Here is a 26,432-nt window from a genome sequence, read left to right as displayed (position 1 = left end):
GAGAGAGAAGAGAGAGAGCAAGAGAGAGCATACAAGCATCACAATACAGGATAAAGAAATAAGAGGATGGGGGATGCCTGGGTGGCTCAGTGGTTGAGCATCTGCTTTCGGCTCAGGGCATGATCCTGGAGTACAGGGATGGAGTCCCACATCTGGCTCGCTGCATGGAGCCTGCTTCTCCTCACTCTGCCTGTCTCTGCCTCTCTCTGTGTGTCTCTCATGAATAAATAAATAAAGTCTTAAAAAAAAGAATTAGATGTATTTGCTCTTAGAATAATGAGATAGCTTACTAAAATTAATACTTATCTGTGTGATCTATGAAAAAATCTGTCTGATTTACTCATTGCTAAAACTCTTCAGTTTTCTAAATTTTATAACCAAGCATTTTATATATGACCATCTTGATCATCAAATCAGTTCATGTGGGTGACAGTTGGTGATCAATCTTCTAAGGCAATGTTCAAAATATACAATGACCATATGCTAGTTGATCTGGTTGAGTTGCATATAAATGCTTGCATTTATTCTGATACTTTAATATTTATGAAGCAAAAAACATTTTTTTTTATTTTGCAATCTCTAAAAGAAGAGCAAAAGGAATTGTTTAGTTTTTAGAGTGTGAACTAATACAAGTCTCCTAATGCAGTGTGAAGCCAGCAAACTTTCATCTATTGGAGCATTTTACAAAACAAAATTAAATATCTAAAATTTTCCAAACAAAATCTGAATGTTTCTTTTATTTTTTTCTCCCAATATTATAATGGCATTATTTATGATGTAATAAAAGAACTATGTGGATCCAGAAGTATAGGGCTTGAATTCTAGCTCTGCCGTTTAACCACTGGTAAGTTGAAACAAGCTAATAAATCTTGGTAAATTCCATATAGAGTCTATGTAAGTTCTAAATAAATGAGAATTATTATAGTTAACCAGTATTAAAACTGACATATATTAAATGTTGATATACATGTGTGCGTGTGTGTGTGTGCACGTGTATATGTGTATCTTTGTGAAAGACTTATTGTTAACCAGCAATGAGTCCTGGTATGTGTGTGTACATATATAATAAAAAAGTACATATTATATAAAGCAAGTTAAATTGACAAATACACCTTTGATTGATTACATTGATTTGATTTGATTTAATAACTATCTTGCCAAAGTTTTTAGTTTGATACCTTTGGGACTTGCGATTTCATTTCTACAAGTGATATTTCTAAAGTCGGCCATCCACCTTGCAACTGGATTCATTGGTAAAAAGTAAAACTTTATGAGACAGAAAAAGAAAATCACTGGACTTGAGTGAAATATTTAGTTTAGTCCTGGCTTAATTCACACACGGCCTATGTTATGCTAGTCAAACTGTGTAACCTTATGGAGATTCATTTATCTTACCTATAAAAGAAGGATAATAAAACCTAATTTAGAGATGTTTGCAATAAGTTATATTGCATATGTTTTAGAAGCACTTTTGAATTTCAAAGGCAGCACATAAAAGATTATTACCAGGAGCTAAGTACATCTGTGATGGAAGAGCAACTGGCATATTCTATCTAGTCGTGGTACATATTAGTTTAAATTGAGATAGTATATTTCTTTTCTTTTCTTTTCTTTTTTATATAGAGAGAATCTCTTTCATTCCTTACCTATTTTCCTTCTCCAGTCTTCTCTTTAGCTCTCTGGTCTTATTCTCACTAAAGTGGTCTCCTAAATTGTAAATATTAACATATCCTTCACCTGTTCCTCATTAGCTCCTATTGTCCAAAAAAAGTACAAGCTATTTTTTCACATGGTTTGTGAGGAGCTTCATAATCATGTCTCACTTATCTCTCCAGTCTTTGTCTTCTGTTGCTCCCCAGCCATTGTTGGACAAAATTACTTCAGTTTACTTCCTCTCATGTCCTGGGATACTGCCATGCTGCTTTGTATTGCTCATTGGACCATAATTCAGCTGATCTGCTCCATTCATCATGAAGGTCACTCAGCCTGTGTACTTCATACTGGCAGCCTTTCCTGACAACTCAAAATTTAGCTTAGGAATTTTTCTTCCATGAACAGCTTATCCCGCTGTGTTATCATTTGATGCCTGTAGTCCCCAACAACCCATGAGCTTCATGAACATAAGGACCATACAGATCTGTTCACATATCACCTAGAGTGGTGCCTAGAGCATACACATCAGATTCTCCAAAGCACATTTGGTGAAATTATGACCTTTACAGTTTTAATATATTTAATGTGACTACCTAAACCTTCTTGGAGAAAGTGCTGTATGTTAGCCAAATAATATCACACTCTCTTTTCTTCACTTATGTTGAGTTGAAACTCACACTGAATGAATTTCTTATAGCTCAGAAGAAATGTTGTGACTTGAGTCCTAGCAAGGCTGCCTCCTGACTCTGATAGGAGTTGGCTTCTAATACCTACATATTTGGTTTCCAAAACAAAGTTTTATCTTGCAGCAAAACTTAAGAGGAGGTAAGAACTGAGTTGGGCATGTTTCCTGAAATTCGGTTGGAGAAGCACATGTGAAAGGAATCTTCCCTGGAAATTCCTCTGAGCTTCTGCTTCTGAACCATGGTGATATTTTATTTAGGAGTTCTGACTAGATAGCCTATTTAGCGACAAAAGAGTGTTAGGAACAAGTCATGAAAGCTCCATTTGCTATGTATCTATGTGGGGGAACCTGAGAGCATTAAGTGTTCTAGAAAAAGAATAGGAAACAAACAAGATACTAACTAGAATGAGGTATTAAGCTGCTATTACCTAAAACAGCATTTAACAAAAAAAATCTCATTTTTTTCTCATTAATCTTTTGTTTTAATGGGTCTCAAAATTCTGTAACATATTCTTGGTCAAATTGTTTCTATGAAAAAGTACTGATTTTAAAAACTAATAACTCAAAACTACCACACACACCAACAGAAACCAACTGTCCACAAAACCTCCTCCTTTCCTTCTGAGGTTTTGTGATGCATCATTATAGTTAATCAGTCTTTTATTCTTAAATTTAAAAGCCCAGTTGACACAAACAGTCCTGAGACCACTCTCTCAACACTGACTAAGACTGGGATGGCAGGAATTGGGGATAATATTTATTTAGCCCTCTGAGCTTTCTGAGCAGACTTAGTGACCTTGCCAGCTCCATCTGCCTTTTCGTCTATTGCTCTGATGACAATCACAGCAAATGCCTGTCTCATGTCATGAACAGCAAAATGGCCCAGAGGAGAGAAGCTCTCAACACACATAGGCTTGCCAGGACCTGTATCAACAATGGCAGCAGCATCACCAGATTTTAAGGACTTAGGGCCATCTTCCAGCCTTTTCCCAGAATGACAATCAATCTTTTCCCCAACTCAGCAAACTTGCAAGCAATGTGAGCTGTGTGACAGTCAAGCACAGGTGCATATTCAGCACTGATTTGAATGGTTCAGGATAATCACCTGAGTGAGCCATCAAGCCAGCTACTTCCATTGTTGGGTCATTTTTGCTGTCACCAGCCACATTGCCATGACAAATATCTTTGACAGCTATGTTCTTGACATTGAAGCTCACATCGCCTCCAGGAAGAACTTCATTCAAAGCTTCATGGACATTTTGAGAGATTTTTCTTCAGTTGTAACATTGACTGGAACAAAGGTGACCATCATGCCAAGTTTGAGAACCCTAGTCTTTACTGGGCCCATAGGAACAGTACTAGTACCACAAATTTTGTAGATGCCATGGAGGGGCAAACACAAGGGCTTGTCAGTTGGATGCAGTAGTGGCATAATGCAATCCAGACCTTCAAGCAGTGTGGCTCCACTGGCACTGCCATCTTTGTAAGTAGTTACCTTGAACCAAGTCATGTTTGCACTTGGCTCCACTATGTTGTCAGCATTCCAATCAGAAATTGGCACAAATGCTATTGTGCTAGAGTTGTAGCCAATTTTTTTAAATGTAGGTGCTGACTCTTCCTTAACAATTTCCTCATATCTCTTCTGTCTGTAGAGTGGCTCGGTGGAATCCATTCTGTTAACGCTGACAATCAGTTGTTTCATACCCAGAGTGCAAGACAGACAGACATGCTCATTGGTCTGCCTATTCTTGAAAATACCTGCTTCAAATTCATCAACACCAGCAAATAACAATCAGGACAACACGGCGAGCCTGAGATGTGCCTGTTATCATATTTTTGATAAAGTCTCTGTGTCCTGGGGCATCAGTCTCTGTGTCCATGGGTCACATAATACTTGCTGGCTTCAAATTTCCACAGGGAAATATCAGTGGTGACACCACATTCACATTCAGCTTTCAGTTTATCCAAGACCCAGGCATCCTTGAAGGAGCCTTTGCTCATCTGAGCAGCCTCCTTCTCAAATTTGTTGATAGTTCCTATGTTGATCCCTCCTCATTTGTAGATCAGATGATCAGTAGTGATAGACTTGCCTGTATCTATGTGTCGATGACAAAACTGTTGATATGAGTCTTTTCCCATTTTGGTTAATGTTTAGTGGTGGTTTTCATGATACCTGGGTTTTGGCAACAAGCCTGTTGTGAAAAAACTCATTTTATTATTTTAAAAAAATTAAATAGATCCCTGTGGAACATGCATAAATAACAATTACATTCTGTTCACATTTATGACATTTGAACCAGATTTTTCTTTCCCTAAAAAGAAAAACATGTTTATTATGTATGTCACTTTATTTTTAATATCTTTCACAGAGATTGGTTGAAGACTAGAAGAAATCCTAAGAAGAGCTTTTAGGGGTGTCGGGGTGGCTCAGTCAGTTAAGCATCCAACTCTTGGTTTTGGCTCAGGTCATGATCTCACAGGTGATGGGATGGAGACCCACGTCAAGCCCCACACTCAGCCAGGAGTTGGCTTGAAGATTCTCTCCCTCTGCCTCTCCCTCTATTCACACAGGCACTCTCTCATTCTCTCTCTCTCTCTCTCTCTCTCTCTCTAATAAATAGATAAATCATCATAAGAAGAGCTTTTAGGAAATAGGTTATTAAAAGAAAAGATTAGTGATCTAGCATGGACATATTCTCTGTTAAAATTAAATTTTGCATTTAAAAATGTTGAAAAATCTTCAGGATTGGTAGGCCACACCAAAAAAAAATTTTGAGACCAGAAGAATAGAAAAATCAGAAGTATTAATCAGAGCTACTCTGAATCTATGAAAGAAATGCAGTTTGGCTCAGATAATAGAGAAGAAAAATGTCTCAAATTGATTTTTATCCCCCCTCCCCCCAATCCTCTGAACTTTGATACTTAATTCTGAAAGGATGGCCTGGCAATTGTTCTGTATACTGGATACAATACTATTGACAGAGTATCTTTTTCCCTCATCCCCCCCCCCCTTAAGAAATACATTCCCACAACATGCACAAGGAAAATAATTTACCCTCTCCCCATTTCTTCCTGTGCTCTCCAGGTGGTATAGTCTATATAGTACAGTGCCTGATAGTAACACATGTCACAGAATGAAAGGCTAGTATTTTTGTCATTTTTCCCCCTATCTTCTTTGCTACAGGCTATAGAAGACTAACTTTGCTAAAAATAATACTTAGCTCAATGATCTCATTACATACTGGTAACAGAAGGTAACTCTGTGGCCAGCCTGTGCAAAGTGAGTCTTAAAATATATACATCCTCTGAGTGATATGTATTTTGAGTAACTGCAATTGTATTGCTTCAGGCAAAGAATTTGCAGACCTAAGACAGACTAACAGTCAGAATGTGCTGAACAATTAACTTTTGTATTAAATTAAAACTACTTTCTTTTAATTTCAGTTGATCATTAAGGCATAAAAGATAAAGAAGTTAAGAAATAGCTGAAGGGTGTATGACAGGAAAAAAAAATCTTCACTGTTTCAAATTTACTAGTAATTAAGACAGCTGTGTGAATAATGAAACATGCACAAGTCAATTTTCCCTACCATCATCTACTCAGTGCATGTTGACCTGGGTTTATAAAAAAAATCATAAATTCACACAAGGAGGTTTGAATATTTTTTATTAACTTAAAATATCATAAGAAGTTCTTGCTTCTATCATATTTGTTAATTTCAGACAAGTTAAGCGATACAATATTTTTGTAAGAAGAAAAGTAAAGTTGCTCAAGTCCACCAATTAATATTTAAAAGTTTGGATCTCATTATATACAATACAAATGATTTCAAAATTATATTCTATATAAATGCAGTCAAATTAAAAATGGGATGATATATGTACTATAGTCAACATGAGCATTTGCACATTAAAAACAGTGAGTCTCAAGTCATGAATTTAAGGTTTTACAATATTCCATATTGTGAATCCTTATTATTGAAACTTTTAATTACTATAAATGTTTTATTATTCTAAATAATACTGTTTTTTAAGTATCCTTACTCATAAATCTATGATTATTGCTTTTGAATGCATTCCTAAAGTACACATAATTAAACTATATATTACTTAAATTAAATATAAACTTAAAATCATATACATTTCAAAAATTATATACACCTACAACTGTAACTGAACCAATGTGACTTCACTCCTTGGTTAGTCACAGATACACTAGGTGAGTTGTCATGCAAAGTAAACTTTATTTGCAGCAAATAAGGATATCACTGGAAATAACTTCCAAAGCCATGTCTCCCTGAGCAAAGGTAAATGGGTTCCTTTTATTTAGAATTAGGATGAATATTTAGATAGGGAAGCCTTGTCATTGTATGTAAGGCGGGCATAAGGCTACACATACACACACACCTTAAGAAAACATGCCTGCTCATACATTGCATGTTTTGTAGATGAGGCTTGTACTCCTCCTTGGCAAAAATTTTAGTATTATAATGAGGTAAAAGTAGTTGTCAGTCATTCTAGAGGTCACTTCATGGTCCATCTGCAAGGTCGTGAATTAGGGGAATCCTCCAAGTGGTATAGGTGGTCTGGGCCAGTGGAGGGTCTTGTTAGGGCAGTTGCTACCACTAAGGGGTGGTTTCTGTTTCCACTTGTCTGAATTAAGAGATAAGCTGAAAAGAAGAGCTTAAAGAAAAATGTGAGACAGGGCAGCCCAGGTGGCTCAACGGTTTAGTGCTGCCTTCAGCCCAGTGTGTGGTCCTGGAGTCCCGGGATTGAGTTCCACGTTGGGCTCCCTGCATGGAGCCTGCTTCTCCCTTTGCCTGTGTCTCTGCCTCTTTCTCTCTCTCTCTCTCTCTCTCTGTGTCTCTCATGAATAAAAAATAAAATCTTAAAAAAAATGTGGAACAAAGGTCAGTGACTATAAGCAGGTGGGCAGTAGAGGTCAGGCTTTTGGGGTCTAACTGGTGACAAAACTATATATATTTAAAACTGTATATAAAATATTATATATAAAAATGATATATAACTATTTATATCTAAAAAAGGAAGAGAAAGAATTTATAATTGCAAGCTTTCTAAAGCAAATGTTCTAAGAAAAGAGAAGGTGAGGCCTATAATCAGGAAGAAATCTGTCCAGAATTTAGTCAAGCTGAGAACATTAAGGCCATCTCGGAATATAAATAAACCAATAAATCAAGACTGTGCTGATACAACTTATATTTTCATGTACTGTGTCACCATCATCACTAGCTCAGTTACTTTCTTCCATCCCCCACACTTCAAACTTTAGGAATTTTAGTATTATAATTTGAGAACTAAGTTTATTTTTTCTCATGCAATACACATTTGTAATATACATCATCTGCTCTATCATCACATTTATATGATAAAACTGCCATCTTTCTGGCTTCAAATATGCAATTTTAAAAATCTGTATGTAACTGATAACTAATGGATACATCTTTATGAACTCTTTGATGTAATTCTTTTTTAAAAAATGTATTTATTTATTCATAAGAGACATAGAGGGAGAAGTAAGCTCCTCACAGGGAGCGCAGTGAGAGACTCAATCCCTGAACCAGGGATCATTCCCTGAGCCCAAGACATTTGCTCAACTTCTGAGCCACCCAGGCATCCTTGATGTAACTTCTTATAAAGATTTGAAAATAAATATTTTGTGTGAAGTAGAAATGTAAGCCCCTTTAGGGAAATTAAGCAACAGACCTGTTTTTATCGGATTGCATAACAAATAGTAGCCCTTAGGTAGCTCAATATAAGGTACAGATTAGTTTTCATGCAAGAAAGATTGACAACAAATATGAAATTAATACAAACGCATTTACATGACATTAATATGACTGAATCTAAATTCATTTAGAGTGGTTGGTATCCAGAATTTACTGTTCTTCATACTGTAGTTACGGTTCTCATCAAAGAAAAGTTGCCAAGTACTTTGCGTAAATTCCTACAAATTCATGTTTCTGGGTACATATTTCTGCTATCGTCTCTGCCGCTCTATTATTAAGTGACCTCAGATGAGCTAATTAATCTTTACTCTTGCCTTAGCCTTTTCATCCATTAAATGTGCCCAGAGGGAGATTTTTCAGGCTAAAACATAGTAGTTCCATCAAAACATCACATTTCAAGCCAGAAGAAGGATACAAAGTAACAGTGGTGCCCAACAGTTCTTGCTTTCAGGGCCACTTTTATTTCTAACACCTGCACTGCACAACCAATTGCAAAGTACAGTTGCCTTTGGGAATCTCTGGAGAATGTAAGTGTTAATGCCAACTCTTCAGCATTTTTGGAGCACGATGTGAACAAAATAAATCGTAATTATTGTTGTACTGCAACATTAAATAGGCATGCTCAAACAAGTTGTCATTTGTGGGTGGAGCATGGGGACTACCATGGAAAATACCACATGGAGAGGTGCAAACACATAAATAAGGAAGAACAGTCCTAAAGCAAGATGGATGTAATTCTCTGCTTAAAAAAGAAAGAAAAGAGAAGGAGAAGAAAATATACAGAGGAAAGAATACTGACATGCATAAAAACCAAGTTATTTGTTACACTATACCCTCTAATTCTATGAGATGTGACTGCCAGATTTCAAATGATCTTATTGAGACAAACACATAGATGAGGACACTTTACAGAACTGTGATGATCAACAGGATAGCTGTTAACTCCTTATGTCCACTTTGCACTTGAACTATGGCTAATCTGAATTGCAATGTGGTGTAAGTATGAAATACACACCAAATTCAAAGCTTTGAAAACAAAGTAAAAAGTCTGCCCTTGTCTGTTGGGCTGTTAGAATACTATAGACTTGGGTGACTTCTAAACAACAGAAATTGCTTTCTCACAATTCTGGAGGCTGGGAAATTGAAGATAAGGCACTGATCGAGTGTTTGGTGAGAGCCTCAATCCTGTTCATAGACTGTCTTCTTGCTCTGTCCTCACACTGCAGCAGGGGTGAGGGAAAGTTTTAGGGTCTCCGTTATAGAGGCCCTAATTCTATTCATGAGTGCTTCATCTTTATGACTCAATCACGTCCCAAAGGTCCTACCTCCAAATATCATTACATAGGTTTCAGTATATACATTTTGGGAGAACACAAATGTTCAATCTGTAGCAAGATCTTATTCATAATTTTTTATATTGATTACATATTCCAATGCTATTTTAGCTATACTGGTTTAAAATACTATTAAAATTAATTTTGTGTATTCCATTTCTTATGTGGCTGTTGGGAAATTTAAAAAGATATGTGTAGTTCTCATTGCTTTTATACTGTGTAGTGGTGTGATCGAAAGCAGAGGTAACTGTGGGTGCTGCCCAGAGGGCGTTTCTTTAGAGAGATGTTGAAGAAAAGGACTGTGAAGGTGAAGGTGTCACAGAAGGCAAGAGATCCATCCCTTCTCCCTCTCAACTGTCATTGGTGAAAGTCATCCATGGGCTGAAATATCATGGCTATGAATAGGTCAGCTCCAATATTACTCCTACTAGTTTAAATTTCTATTGAGATAAAAAAAAATGAGATATAATTGACATGTAACATTGTGTAAGATTAAAATTAGAGCATATTGATTTGGATACTTTTATAAATTGCAATATGATTACTACTTAGCATTAGCTAGCTTCTGTATCAAGTCATATAATTATCATTTCTTTTTCATGGTAAGAACATTTAAGATTTAGTCTTATAGCAACTTTGAAATATATAATATAGTATTGTTGATTACAATCATTATGCTGTGCATTAGATCTCTAGAACTCCTTCACCTTATGACTGCAAGTTTGAATCCTTTGATCAACAGTTCTCCAATTGCCCCACCCCCCAGCCCCTGATATGTACAACTTGATTCTATTTCCATGAGTTTGGCTTTTTAGATGCCACACATAAGAGAGAGCATGCAGTATTTGTCCGTCTGATTTGTCTCACTCAGCATAATGTCTTCAAGTTCTTTCCATGTTCTTGCAAATGTCAGGATTTTCTTCTTTCTTAGGGCTGACTGGCTGGAACATTCAGCCTTCATTCTTACGTCTCATTAACCTTTCCTCCTCATACCTGATAGTTTTCTTAAAAGTGAAACTCTAAGCATATGATCTCTTTCCAAAATGTATCTCAATACTTCTTCATTGTCTACCAGATAACTTCCGATCTTCCTGGTTTTATATTCAGTCTTCTCTGACCTGGTCTCAGTTGCCTTTCCACATATTTATATGTTATATTACTTTTCTACACTGATCAGTTATTCATTTTAAATCAGTTCACAAAAAAATAAATAAATAAATAAATAAATAAATAAATCAGTTCACATTATCCCCCCAAGAATCATCACCAATTTCAGTCTAGCCAGTTAAATAATGGCCAGAAAACAAAATTCATGTCCCACCCTGTGAAATCAACGAATGTGACATTGCAGGATCTTTGTAAAAGATGTATTTAAGTGAAGAATATTGATTTGAAATTATTCGGGTGGACACTATAACCTGTGGCAATATCCTTACAAAAGCCAGAAGAAGAGGAGGTAGCTATAGAGAAGGCCACATAAGGACAAAGGCAGAGATTACATTTTCACAGCCACAAGCCAAGAACACCTGGAACCACCAGAAGTTGGAAGAGGCAAGAAAGGATGCTTCCTTAGGGCCTTCAGAAAGAGTGTGGCCCAGTCCAAGATATTGGACTTCTGGCTTCCGCAACCATGAAGGAGTAAATTTCTGTGAGGAAAGTGATAATACTTTACAGACATTTCTATTCCTATCGTACCTATCTACCATAGTGTCTCAAATATGGTACACAAAATTCTAATAAATATTGTGCAGATCATTGCTTTGATTTTTCTAAGTCTTTTTTGGTTCAACAGGAGGTTCTATTGGGTTTTTACTTTCATACTAAGGATATCTTTGGGGATCCCTGGGTGGCGCAGCGGTTTGGCGCCTGCCTTTGGCCCAGGGCGTGATCCTGGAGATCCGGGATCGAATCCCACGTCAGGCTCCCAGTGCATGGAGCCTGCTTCTCCCTCTGCCTGTGTCTCTGCCTCTCTCTCTCTCACTGTGTGCCTATCATGAATAAATAAAAAATAAAAAAAAAATAAATAAATAAAAAAAAATAGGATATCTTTGAAATGCAGCTTTGAAATACACATAAATAATCATCTTCCAGATTCAGTACTTTGAAAATTTCATTTGAGGGACACCTGGGTGGCTCAGTAAGTTAAGTGTCTGCCTTGGGCTCAGGTCATGATCCTGGGGTCTGAGATAAAGCTCCAGGTGGAGCTCTTTGCTCTGTGGGGAGTCTGCTTCCCCCTCTCCCTCTGCCTGCCAGTCCCCCTGCTTATGCTCTCTCTCTCTCTCTCTCTCTCTCTCTCGTCAAATGAATAGCATCTTAAAAAATTCATTTGATAGTTTCTTTTTTATTTTTTATATTTTTTTTTGTTTTTTCCATTTAATTTTTTCATCATAAGTGTAGTTATTATTATTATTATTATTATTTTAAATCTTGGTTCTTTACAGTACAATAATGACTTCAAACCCAGTAAGGGCTTGGAATTAAAACACCGTATTTTGAAATGTAATCATGAGTTATATATACAATCTATCTGAAATATGATTTGTTGAAATAATCCTTTTCTTAAGAAAATATCTTGTACAATTTAAGTGAAGTATCTTTTGTAAGACTAAAGAAAGTTGTAGGGTGTATTTTCTCTTAATAATATGCTGTTAGCTTTTCACAAAGTGCGTAAGTAAGATTTCTCTTATGTTTGTGGGGAGAATAATTACTAAAGTGAGATTGGTGACAGTATAATCATATAATGTATCAGAAAACATCTTAAAAAACAGTTGTTTATACAATGGCTGATTTCTGCAATAAAAAATAACAAAATGAAAAATAGGACTGAGTTTTACCTTATTTCAAAAAATAAATGTCAACATATTTGAATGTAATTTCTACAATTTCAGATTATATAGCTTAAAATGATATCATTATAGAAGTGCAAACTGCCATTCTCCATTAACATAGTTTGATATTTTTCCCAAATAAAGTGTCTTGATCTTATCCTCAAACTAAATATATTTTCTTAGAAAGTCTCTGCACAATTTCCCCACCTCAGTGAATTAAATATTATTCAAGAAGAACTAGCACTAGAGTATAAAAAAAGATAGAAATCAAATTATCAGCCATTTTATCTTTACTCAATTAACATTTTATTGAATATCTGGCATACAGTAGGGTCCTTTGTAAATACTGATTAAATAAATTGATCTTGCAATGGTAGTTTCTTTTCTTTACAGTTGACTTTAATTTTAGTAGAAAAAGTTTAATCTCTTTTTTAAAAGATAATTTTAAGAACTTTTTGTAAAATAAATCTGCAAGGACATTAGTCTTATACTAAATACCTTCCATGACAATGTCTGAGTGACTAAATATCTTTAAATATAATTCAGTAGCACAAATATGTTATTGCTCATTATATTCATTGATACTCTTGCCTCTTCTCTCACAAAGGAAGGTTGCTTTCTTGTTTTCTGGTTCCCTCTCCTCCCACTCAAAGAGGACTATCACCTCATTATTGCATCCTAACTCACCTACTTAGCTGTTCCCCATTTTTAACACAATTTCTCTGTCTTTATATAGGTTGAAGTCAATTCTGTATTCATACTCCTTCCTTGACTTAACATTTTATTTTAGTTACCACCTTTTGTCATAGTCTATTCCATTTTTGAGATGGATTTCTATTTCTTTCGTGGTTTCTACAGATAAAAGTCTTAAGGCTATGGAACAGTTTGATAGTAATTCCTCATTTTGAAGATTCACATACAGTTGTAAGAATTAGCACCCCACTATACGTACCTGAGGTCCGTGGTTTCAGTTTCTCATCAGTTAATTATTTTTGAGCGATTATCTTGATATGTTGTTAAGTTTCCTTTCTCTCTTACTCTCTCTATCAGGTTTGTGGATTGAATTTTACTAGCTCTTTTTTCATGATGGCATAACCTCTCAAAACTCCTCATTTTCTTCAGGAAGACCAACTCCAGCTCCTTCTAAATATGTGGCTTACTGCCTCAACTCTTCTTGAATAACAATCAAAACCTCAGACCTGATGCTCCAGCCTGGTCTGGTTGTCCTCCCACTCTGTTTCAAATTTGCTGTCTTTGCATTTTCATCCTCTATTCTCATGAGATATCTATTCATTTATCTATTGTGGGCCTTCTATTGCTTGGTTCTTCTTCCTTGGTTTACTATTTTAGTAACGTACATTCTGTACTTGCTTCTAAAGAAAGGAAGAAAAGATGAATAAAAGATGAATTTTTTAGACCTTAGATACCTCCCAATGTCCTTATTCAATATGAAAGCTTGGTGGAAGATTTGTCTTGGGATAGAATATTAGATTGGACATTTACCCAAAAATATTTAAGGTTTTTCTCCATTTTCTTCTACTTCAGAGGTGTCTACAAAAGATTGTTCTATCATTCTTATTTATGAACTTTTTAAAAAGGATTTTATTTATTTATTCATGAGATATGCACAGAGAGAAGTAGACACATAGGCAGAGGGAGAAGCAGGCTCCCCACTGGGAGCCTGATGTGGTACTTGATCCCAGGACTCCAGGATCATGGCCTGAGCTGAAGGCAGACAACCACTGTGCCACCCAGCCACCCCTTATTTGTGAACTTTGGTTCTAATTTTCTCTCTTTCCTTCTGTGTAAGCTGTAAAATTGTTTCTTTATCCACAATATTTTGAATATTTTGTCCTTGGTATGAGGGTTTTTTTAACATACTGGGATGATTATTGATGGGTTGATCCTTTCAATTTGAAAATAATGATTTTTGGTTATGGTAACTTATTTGTATTATTTATTTCATTACATAGTTTAAGAAACTACTTTGTTGCAGGGTGGATACTTGGAGCACAAGAGAGAATAAAAACAGAAAATCTGTGCCCTAAGTAGTTTATATTCTAATAGAAATAGATTTATTTTAAGAATGTTAAAAGATGATCAATGACGAAGGAAAAAATAGGACGGCAAAAGGAAAATTGGAAGTCTCAGGTTACAGAGGCAATTTTCAATTTTAAATAGGCTGGTTAGGATGAGCTCTCCTGGGAAGGAGAAATTTGAAAAAAAAAAAAAAAAAGAGATGAAACTAAATGAAGGAAATAGTTCTTTGATTATGTGGGTGTAGTTTTCCAGGGGAAAGGGACAGTCACCACAAAGATCCCATACAGCAACGTGCTACATTGTTCAGAAGAGTAAGCATGGATGGATAATGATTAAGAGAGAAATCAAAGGTAAGTAATCAAACAAGCAGAATGTAGGAGATGCAGTCAGAGGTGAAATAATGAAAGGTAAATTTTATAAGGGCTTAACGATAGCCAATAATAATATAGTTAATTGCATAAATTAAGACCCTTTTAAGAATGAAATTTTCTTGGGCAAACTTAAGACATATGTTTACCGTAATTGTACATTTTAATACATTTCATGTTACTTTGAGTGAAGTGGGGAGATATTCCTTTTTGTGTGTGTATGTGTGTGTGTGTGCACATGCACAGGTGAGTGACATGATCTGAATTATTTTTTAGAGGGGTGACCATTGTTACTGTGTTGAGCCCAGATGGTAGAAAAACCAGGGTGAGAACAAGGAGACAAATTTGAAGTCTTCTGTAGTAATCTGGGTGAGAAAAGATGGTGCCTCTGAACAGGGTGATGGCAGTGAAGGTATTGAAAAGTAATTGGATTCTGAATATATTTTAAAGGTGTAAGTGCAAGTTATCCTGCTAGATAGGAAGGCAATCCTAGGCAGGGAACTGGAATTCTGTTTCTTCCATTTGAGTTCAAGGAAGCATAGAAAGAACAAGAGAGGCCACCTGGGCGGCTCTGATGGTTAAGCATCTGCCTTTGGTTCAGGTCATGATCCCAGGGTCCTGGGGTAGAGTCCTCCATCTGCTCCCTACTCTGTGGGGTGTCTACTTCCCCCTCTGTCTCTCACCCCTGCTCATGTTCTCTGTCTCATGTTCACATTCTCTCTTTCAAAAAAATAAAGTAAAAAAAAAAGAAGAAAGAACAAGAGAGTTAAGAATGTGTTCAAGGAAACTATAATGATTGATTGTTGGGCTGGATAAATAGGGAAGAAAGACATCAAGGGGGAAAGGCTCATTGAAAAGTGAAAGTATACTGGAGTAAGATCCTAAAGGGTCCTAGGGATTTGTCAGAGATGGACTAACAAATTGAGGAAGCAAGCCAAAAAATAAAGGTGTTTTTGCTGTTTTTTAAAAAATGGGAAAGGAAAAAAATGAGGAGTTGACATTCCTGGTACTGACAAGTTCCAGGAGGCATTGGCATTTGAAAGTGAATGGTTGAGATTGAATCATTAAAGAGAAGTTAAGTAACTGAGAGCTAGAATTTCAGAATCGTCTCATCTATATTGAAATAACCAGTCATTAAAATATGAATGATGTTGGAGATAATTATAAAGAGCCAGGCACTAAATGAGTTTAGAAGTAAAAGAGAATGGCCTGAAAACTGGTGAATGAACACAAATGTGATGTATTAGTAAGTAATATAATTTTATCACATGATAGTCAGTGCTGGGCTTTTATGGAGAAGAGAATACAAATAGACTAGAATCAGCATTGAGACCAGTTGTCTTGAGGCCATTTATCAAACTTGATAAATTTAAGTAACACTGTTCATGGTCTTGTGGAGCTTGGGAAACCAAAGATAAAGGAAAGATCAGCTCATGGAGGGGAGGCTAATGAATGGGTCTATATCAGGATAAGCTTTATAGCATCATAACAAAAGCAAAAATGAGCTAATAATAAACCCATCACTCATCACTACACCTGCACACACCTCTATTCATTTCTCCTTCACTATTGCTGAGCACAAGGGAGAAAAAAACTCCCCTGAGGATTTGTAAATTATCAAGCCTTGAGATGCCTGGGTGGCTCACTGGTTGAGTGTCTGCCATAGGCTCAGGGCATGATCCTGGGTCTCCAGAGGGAGCCTGCTCCTCCCTCTGCCTATGTCTCTGCCTTTCTATCTGAGTCTGTCATGAATACAAAATAAATTAATGCATACATACATACATACATTATCAAGCCTATTTGAAGGCAAAATTCATAAGACTTGCATGGTTTAATGAAAAAAAAAAGACAAGTTTTTTTTTTTTTTTTTTTTAAAGAACAAAACATTTTTGTCTAAGGTGGCTCCTGTCTGGTGGTAAAGCAAAGAACTTCACTGAAACAAAAGCAAAATTCTCTCTGAAGGAATCATTTATATTCCAGATCTTAATTTTCTATAGAAAAAAAATCCATGGAAAATTGGCAACCAAAAAAACCAAAATTCATTGAACCCACGAAAAAGACCAAATTGCTTGAAAGCCAAATGATTAAAAAGGTTAAAACCCAACAAATGACAACAAAGTCATATCCTCAATAGGATCATATATTGGAACCACCAGAGGAAGAAAATGAATGAAAAATTATTTTATGTTTTATGTATTTATGTATTTATGTATTTATTTATTTTTATTATTATGTTTTATAGAACAATCAAGGTATTTGAATATTTGTGTGGAGACAAAGCAAATTGCCATAAAAAAAGAAAACAAAAAACTTCAACAATAAGATTTAAAATCACAATTTGCAAATGAAGAATGAGATATCTGTAAGAGAGAAGCACAGAAGAGGGAGTATGTGGCTAAGAGACAACAGAATAACCAGTAAATCAACCTCAAGTCTCTTTTATTTCTTTTTATTTTTTCAGTATATAACTTTAAAACATCTCCAATGATTTTGTTTCCTGAAAGTCAATCTTCTATTGCATTTAGATTATTTTATTTCATAACTTATAACATGCATCTTTTAAAAAAAAGAGATGGTAGATTTCTTGCTAAAATATGAAATGTAAGGTATTTAGCATATTATATTCAAACTTCAGTAACTACAGTTTGGATAATATTCTTTCGCCTTCTAATAGAATCTATTTTATAAAGTAAATATTCTTTCTGTTGTTGTTGTAATACTATATGGCTTGTTTACTTATCTCTTTGAGTATAGTTGACACACCATGTTATTTAGTTGCACGTGTACAATGCAGTGATTTGAAATGTACCACTAAAAAAATGCTAGAACTCATACAGGGATTCAGCAAAGTCATAGGATATAAAAGCAATGTGCAGAAGTCTGTTGCATTTCTATACACCAATAACAAAGTGGCAGAAAAAGAAATCAAGGAATTTGGCACCTGGGTGGCTCAGTTGGTTGTCTGCCTTCTGTTCGGTCCTGGGGTCCTGGGATCCAGCCCCATGTTGGGCTCAATGCTCAGCAAGGAGTCTGCTTCTCTCTCTCCCTCTGCTGCTCCCCCTGCTTGTATTCTCCTGTTCTCTCTCAAATAAATAAATAAAATCCTTTAAAAAATTAAGGAATCAATCTCATTTGCCAATAAGATACCTAGGAATAAATCTGACTAAAGAAGTAAAAGGTCTATATTCTGAAAACTATAAACACTTTTGAAAGAAATTAAAGAAATGGGAAAGCATTCCATGCTCATGGATTGAAAGAACAAACATTGTTAAAATGCCCATACTACACAAAGCAATCTACACATTTAATGCAATTCCTATCAAAATAACACCAGAGTTTTTCACAGAGCTAGAACAAATAATATTAAAATTTGTAAGGAAACACAAAAGACCCCACATAGCCAAAGCAATTTTGAAAAAGAAAAACAAAACTTGAGGCATCACGATTCCGGATTTCAAGCTATATTACAAAGCTATAATCATCAAGACTGGTATGGTACTGGCACAAAAACAGACACATAGCTCAATGAACAGAATAGATAATCCAGAAATGGACCTATGGCTATATGGTCAACTAATCTTTGACAAAGCAGGAAACAATAGCCAATGGAAAAAGGACAGTCTCTTCAGCAAACGGTGTTGGGAAAACTGGACAGCAATGTGCAGAAGACTGAAATTAGACAACTTTCTTAACACCATACACAAAAACAAATTCGAGATGGATGAAAGACCTTAAGGTGATACAGGAACCCATCAAAATCCTAGAGCAGAACATAGGCAGAAACCTCTTTGACCTTGGCTGTAGCAACTTCTTACAGACATGTCACACAGGCAACGGAAACAAGAAAAATGATATTGGGATTTCATCAAGATAAAAAGCTTCTGCACAGCAAAGGAAACAATCAACAAAACTAAAAGGCAGCCGATGACTTCTCTATACATTATGCTCTGCTCACCACTGGTGTAGCTACCATCCATCTGTCACAGGCAATGCTATTACACTATCATTTACTACATTCCTTATGCCTTTTACTCCCATGACTTATTCACTCCACAACTGAAAGCCTATATCTCCCACCCTCCTTCACCCACTTTGCCCATCCTCCCACCCTGTCCCTCTGGCAGCCATCAGTTTGTTCCCTGTATTCTGCTTTTTATTTACCCATTTGTTTTGGTTTTTTTTTAGATTCCACATGTGAGTGAAATCATGATATTTGTCTTAGTCTGATTTATTTCACTTAGCATAATACCCTCTAGATTCATCTGTATTGTCACAAATGCACAACCTCATCCTTTTTATGGTTGTATAATATTTCATTATATCACATTCATTATATATATCCAATTTTCCTTACCCATTCATCTATCAGTGGACACAGGTTTCTCTCATATCCTTGCTGTTGTAAATAATACTGCAATAAGTATAAAGGCACATGTATCTTTTTTATTTTGTTTTCTTTGGGTAAATAGGCAGCAGTGAATGTACTGGGGCATATGTTATTTCTATTTTTAATTTTTTGAGGAATCTCTATATTGTTTTCCACTCTGGCTATACCAATTTACATTCCCACCAATAATGTATGTAGGCTCTATTTTTTCCCCATCTGTTTTAACACTTGTTACTTTTTCTTTAGTTTAGCTATTCTGACAAGTGAAAGGTGGAGTAAGCATATTTAGGTTGCTATTTCAACACACTGTGATAGGTTTTGTCATTAAGTGTAAATGGTCACCTGAATAGAATCATGGTATATTAGAGTTTTTAGTCACTAGAAATTATCTAGTCTAATCCATTATTCTATTATTAAGCATACCAATAAAAACATGAAGAAAAAAACATAGTTATGTAATTTTGAACCAATAGTAACTTCATTATGGATATTAGTTGTTTAGGTTAAATATTCTTAATTGCTATAAAAAACAGAATTTTGAATTCAAAGTATGCCAATTCAACTTCTAACATAATTGTTTACCATCTTTGTGACCTTATGTAAGTTAGTTAATATTTATGAGCATTAGTCTCTTCATATGAAAAATGACAACACTGCTAGCTACTATGGGATTTGTAATTAGGAGAATATAAAATATATGAAAGCCATAAATATTATTCAAAGCTCATAAATATTACTTTTACCATTAGTACTATTGCTAACCAAAATTAAAGCAAAATAGTTAAATTTGTAAGCATTCATAAAATGAGTTTCCTTAAAACTCTGAATCATTATGTGAATTGAGAAATGAATTTCAGCATTTCCTTTTTTATTTCATTTCTGAGAAGGTTATCTTTGAAGCATATAGCTATGAACTCCAGGAATTAATTTTCAAAAGTCAGCATAGACACAAATAAGAACACATGATATAATTAAAAAAGAAAGCATCATGCTGCTACATCAGAAGCAGAGTATGAAAAAAGAAGTAGGAATGTCATTTCATAGTGGGAAACAGGAGGAAACAAGTTAAACTTATTTTAAGAAAAAAAAAAAAGACATGTTGAAATAGCACTCAGCCTTCAAAGTCAGTGAAGGTTAAAAATATTTATGTTAGTATTGATACAGCAGAGAGAAGTCACCACAAAGTATCCATAGGCTTTAGTGACTATATTTTCCATAGTTCACATTTGAAAAACATACATTTCTTAATATCTAGAATTTAAATTTCTGTGCAATAATTAATAGGAATCAAAATAACCAGAGTAATTTTATGACAACTCAAGATGGTTATCACTACCTTTGAAGTTGTAGCATCAGTAGTAAATACTCATATAAACAATATTTATATCATTTTATGTGCATTTGTAGATAAATACATAGATACATTAATTAGCTTTTGTTGTATAACAAATCATCCCCAAATGCAGTGGCTTAAAACAACAATCTAGTATCTCACAGTTTCTGTTGCTCAAGAATTCAGCCACATCTTGGCTAGGTTCTCTGGTTCCCAGTCTTTTGCAAGACTGCAATCAAGGTAATGGTCAAGAACGTGATCTTAATTGAAGGCTCAACAGGCTGGATGGCTTGGAGGCAGGGAAGACTGCTTCCCAGCTCAGTCATTAACTTTTTTTTTTTTTTTTTTTTTTTAGTCATTAACATTAACAGGATTTATTTCCTTAGGGTTAGTTGAAGTGAGGGACTCAGTTACTCATTGGCTGTTGGCCAGAGGCCTGGCTCAGCTACTTCCCACATGAGTGTCTCTACAGAGTACTTCACATTATGAAAGCTGGCTTCCATCAAAGCAAGTGAGAAAGCAAGAGAAGGTGAACAAGGAAGAAGCCAAGGTCTTCCTGTTGCCTAATCTTTGGGCTTTTCGCTATATTCTATCCGTTAGAAGTAAGTTACTAGGTTCAGCCCACACTAAGGAGTATGCATGATGTATAATATTAAAATACTAGAAGGTGAGGGTCATTGGAGCCATCTTAGCAGCGACTGCCACAGGGCTCCAGGATGGCTCAGTGGGTTGAGCATTAGACTTCAGCACTGATCCTAATCTTGACGTTATAGGATCAAGTGTAGGGCTCCATGCTCAGTGCAAATGGACTTCAGATTCTTTCTCCCCCTCTTCCTCTGCCCCTTTCCACTCACTCTCTCTCCTAAATAAATAAGATCTTTAAAAAAAAAAAAAAAAAAGAAACTAACTGGCACAACAGATCAAATTTAAATATATAAATATTTATATTATAATATTAATCGTGTATACTTATACACATAATCATCCTATATACATTATTTACATATATATTTGTATACAAATACATATTTACATAAAATATAAAATGCATATACACAATACATACATATAATAAATATATAATGTACATATTTATATATAAATGCACATATACAAGAATATACAAATAGAAATATATGTTTACATTAAATATTTAGTAAACAATACATTTTTAAATTTAGGTTTATTCATTCTAAATTAATCCTTTTGGTTGCACTTAAAATGTTCAGAGTATAGATAACTTCAAATATTGCTAGAGAGTTCTTGAAAATGTATAGTTTCAAATTTTACCTTCGATCAAGACTATCATTTATAGAATTTATAGCGCAAATGAAGAATAGTGCTCTTTTCAGTAATGGTGGCAAGTGTAACTCAATTTTGGTTGGCTCTAGATCTTTAAAACATTTATTTGCAGTTTTTATGTTTTCCTGAAAAGATTATTTTCACTTTTTTCAAATATTTTTGACAAAATCTTTTAAAACATTAATTTCTTTACATTTCCTCCAAGGATTATTTTCACATTGTGAAGCTAGTGACAGACTAAGTGACAGCTAATTAATGATAATTAGTTAATTTCTAAATAACTGTATGCAAGACTCTTTGTTTCTTATAAATATGAAAGTAGGAAAAATCAGTAACTAGTTAAAGTTAAATTATTATCAGGCAATATAGAGAGAAAAATATTAATAAAACGAGTATATTGGCTATCTTACAGGGAAAAAAAAGCCCTAAGATAAACACTAATGTGATTAATATATTTCAAAAAAAAATCGTACATGTTAATATTGAAAATAGCTTGCTGCCAGAAAAATGTTGAATTATCTCATACTCCTCTGGGGGAATTCTAGTAGCAACGGTATTATATGTTCTTCTAGTAATGGAATTCACATTTTCTGGCTCATGGCTAATGCTACCTATAATAATAGCAACTTTGCAATGAATGTCAAGCTTGCTACATTTACAGAGGCACTTTGGAAGAGCTAGCTAGGGAGCCTCATACTGAGTTCATTTGCAGAAATTCTCTTTTGGGTTCTGATTAGTCAACTATTAAATACAGTAATTATTCAAAACCTGAGGTGAAATTCAAAATGCTGTATTTAAACAAGCACTGTTGCACTGTCAGTCATCAGGGAGAACAGAGCTGACTCTTAAGTATAACCAGAAATACTTTTTAAATGACAACGTTGAATAAGAGACCAGACTATAGCAGTTATAGGTGTTCTACAAATTACCTTCCAATCAATGGCTGCGTGGGCATACTAATTTTTGTATTGTAATTCATAGGGAAATGTACTGTGGCAGAGAAGGAAGTTCATAAAAAATAAATGCAATTTAAAGATGGAGGTAAAACTGGATAAATGTGAAAAAATGTCTCCTAGCCCTGTTTTCTATAATTTATGATCGATACAACACATAGAAGAAAGTAACTTCAAATTAATTTCACTTAGGATATGGAACTTCAGAAGCACAGAATAGAGTTCTTTAACAATGAGGGTCTCTCTCTTTGTTTCTGAATAAGGCCACTAAGGTCTTTTTCATTTATTATCATTTATTTACTAAAATGTTTAGAGCTGTGAGTCATCATCACAACTAAATCCAGAGTTAACAGCACTATTCTTTTTAGCCTTTGATTTTCCATTTTTGATCAGATTTCCACATGTTATTTTGCTACTGTAGGGATTACAAAGATGTAAGATAAATGGCACTTTATATAAAAAGTGTACAAAGTATAATAATACAAAAAATATGTAATAATAATTCTGTAATGAAAAACTTGTTTATTTTCTGTCATTTGCAATCCTGGGAGCCCTCTTTATAATATGGGGCAAAGACTTTTAGCCTATGTCCACAAACTAATAGTTCCAATTCTATAAATCCCATTCTACCTAGACCTTCTATCATGTATTTTCTTCTTTTAAAAAATATTTTTTCCATTTCTCTTATTATATTATATCCTTGCATTCAACTGAATTCCCTTCTACTTAAAACTAACCAAATTAACAGCTTCCTCAATATTACACATTCTTTTATAGGTGAGATTTCTGACATGGTAGCCTACACATGTTATAGCCTACACTCCCTTACCTCTCATTTATCTGTTTTACCTACTGAAATTTGGTGTCAATCTTCCCTGCTCTGGGAACTCCTGTGGAAATTCCCCAGTTTCTCAAATGGGCTTGCTTCTCAAAGGGATTACGTATTTATTCTGAGCAAAGTTCTACTGTCTATTCCCCTTTTGCTCTTGGTATGCCCTGGTCCCTCAATGATTATAATTGGTGACAGAAGTTGGAAGAGCAGGAAAACAAAAGCACATCTCTTCAGGAAGCAGGACTTAATGCAACTGGAGAATAATGGTGGTGGTAGCTGCTCAGGATTCTAATTTGAAAGGCTTTATATATCCAATGTAGATGCAGAGTAGTGGGCCATTTCTTTCTGACTTACTTCCCATTATGGGTTGAATTTTGGTTCTCAAAAAAATGCTGAATTCTAACCATCAGTTCCTGTAAATGTCACTTTATTTGGAAACAGGGTATTTACAGATGACCAAGTTCAGCTGAGGTTGTTAGGGCAGCCCTAATCCAGTACAGATATGTCCTTATGAGTGTGGGACAGGCAGGGTAGACAGGGAGAGATAGGTTAGGGGCTATGGAATCAGGCTCACAGAAATCCCAACGGTGCTGTGATATAAAAATCAGAGATAAGAAACGAGACCAGACTGGGACGCCTGAGTGGCTCAGCGGTTGAGCATCTGCCTTTGGCTCAGGGTGTGATCCTAGGATCCGGGATCGGGTCCCACATTGGGCTCCCTGCGTGGAGCCTGCTTCTCCCTCTGCCTGTGTCTCTGCCTCTCTCTCTCTCTGTTTCTCTCATGAATAAATAAATAAAATCTTAAAAAAAAAAAAAAAAAAAGGAAACGAGACCAGACCAACTGGTCTTGGGTATTAGGGAGTATCTTTCTTTGATGGCTACAATGTAATTACAGAAACTCACCAGACCAAGAGAGAAGTAGTCATTCATCCAAGACTGCACAAGAATCTCAAGGCCACAAACTTCCCAATCAGTTCTCAATAGAAGACTGCCACTACAAACCCCCCGTGGCAACCCTGTCGGGACCCCTCTCACTTCTGAGTACTTTTTTTTATATCCTTGCTTAATAAACTTCTATCACTTTGCTCACTTTCCTTTGTCCAGGGATTCATTTGTCAACTCCATGAGACAAGAACCTAGCTCTCGGGACACCTGGGTGGCTCAGTGACTGAGCATCTCCCTTCTGCTCAAGGTGCGATCCCAGGGTCTGGCATCAAGTCCTGCATCGGGTTCCTTGTGGGGAGTTGGTTCTCCCTCTGGCTCTCTCTCTCTCTCCTCTCTCTCTTTCTGTCTATCATGAATAAATAAATAAAATCTTAAACACACACACACACACACACACACAAAACCTAGCTCTCCCTCATCACTTACAGAAATGGAAAATTTGGACAAGGAGAATATCATATGAAGTTGAAGGTAGACCAGAATGATGCACCCTTTGCCATGAAATGCCAAAGATTGTCCAAAACAACCAAAAACTAATTCATGGAACAGATTCTCCCTCAAAGCTTCTCAGGTGCCAATCCACTAATACCTTGACCTTGGACTTCTTGCCTGCAGAGCTGTGGGTTGATACATTTCTATTGTTTAAGCCACTCAATTCATGATATTTAGTAATAGCAACTCTAACTAACTGTGAAAATAAAGGAAACCTCATTGAAAATGGAGCTAGAGGAGCGCCTAGGTGGCTTAATGGGTTCAGCATCTGCCTTAGCTTCAGTTCATGATCCAGCCCCTCCAGCTTCCATCTCAGCTGTATTAAAACAAGTCTATCTGTTTTGTCCTCCAGAATCGCCTATGGTTCACTGTAGTTCACTTTTCCAGAATTATAATTCTCTGCTCTTCCTGAATAAAATCATTTTTCTACTAAAATAGCTGGCGCTTTTGTGTTTTTAAAGTCAACATAATATGCTCAAGTTGGTCATGTATTCTGTTTCAGCAAATGAAGTGTTAACAGATCATCATATTCTGCTTTGGTCGATTTTATTAGACATGCACTTGTAGGAAAATTCCTTTTTTTTAGAGGATATATTTTACTTCCAATGATGAAAAAGTTCCTTTAATTATAAACATTTGTGAATTTTTTTAAAATAAGAAATTAGAAGAGAAAAAAAAAAGAATTTAGAAGAGACTTTATCAGGTGCTCCAGAATGTTACCATTTTAGATCACAAAACTAAAAATATCAGATGTTTAAATAGCATTTATTGCTGTAATTTATTTTTGTAAAAACAGATGTTTGCTGTAAAAACTTGAAACAAAATGAAGATGTGGATGTCACAGCGAGAAGCATTGTGCCCCAGCTCTTGTCAGTGATGCAATAAAGAATTAGAGATCAGTGCCCCAAGTGAAAACAGAAGATAGTATGCTTAAGGCAACAGGACACACTCTAGGGAAGAGTGGGCAGGCTCCCCCAGGTGGAACCTGCTGCTAGGTTATTTTGGAATTGGATTTTTATTAGGCCTTTCTAGGCTGGGAGGAGCTGTCATGTCCAGTAGGTTGGTCTTTAATGAAGCCTACCTCCATCACTTGGGGGACTCCTCCCATAGGTTGAAAGGGGGAGGTTTTGACCAGCTTGTTACCAGGCTGGTCACAGGAGCCTTTTCTCTTTGCTGGGTTGGGGAGGGTGGCAGTAACTGCACTGTGAATGCATTATAATGAGTTATAGGTAGAGAGGAGGGCCATGCCCTGTACCTGTGGCTCTTGGTCTGTTAGCCCCAGGATCTCAGAAAACACAAAGTCAGTATGTCGTGCCCTTGGGCTTCTAAAATATAACCTATTTTTCACCATCCTTGCCTCCAAGTCGTGTCTAACTGCCTACTCTATCATGCTCCCCCACCAAGGACTTGGGACTCTGAAATCTTTCAGGTGAGGGGATGAAGGCTCCTTGGGGTTCCTTCCTTATATCTAGCTTCTACTTAACATACATATGAAGACACAATAAAAAGTGTCTCATGATATCAGTTCTGAGA

At 35.7% G+C, this 26,432-nt stretch overlaps 1 pseudogene; it reads right to left on the bottom strand.

Moving 5' to 3' along the window:
• Window positions 1–3,095: 3,095 nt before the first annotated feature.
• On the bottom strand, window positions 3,096–4,354 carry LOC144282849 (elongation factor 1-alpha 1 pseudogene; annotated as a pseudogene).
• Between the last annotated feature and the right edge of the window lie 22,078 nt (window positions 4,355–26,432).

The sequence above is a fragment of the Canis aureus genome, chromosome 14 (genome assembly GCF_053574225.1).
Source record: "Canis aureus isolate CA01 chromosome 14, VMU_Caureus_v.1.0, whole genome shotgun sequence".
Lineage (NCBI taxonomy): Eukaryota > Metazoa > Chordata > Mammalia > Carnivora > Canidae > Canis > Canis aureus.
The sequence above is the reverse complement of the archived record's forward strand: the minus strand, read 5'-3'. Positions and strand labels throughout refer to the sequence as shown.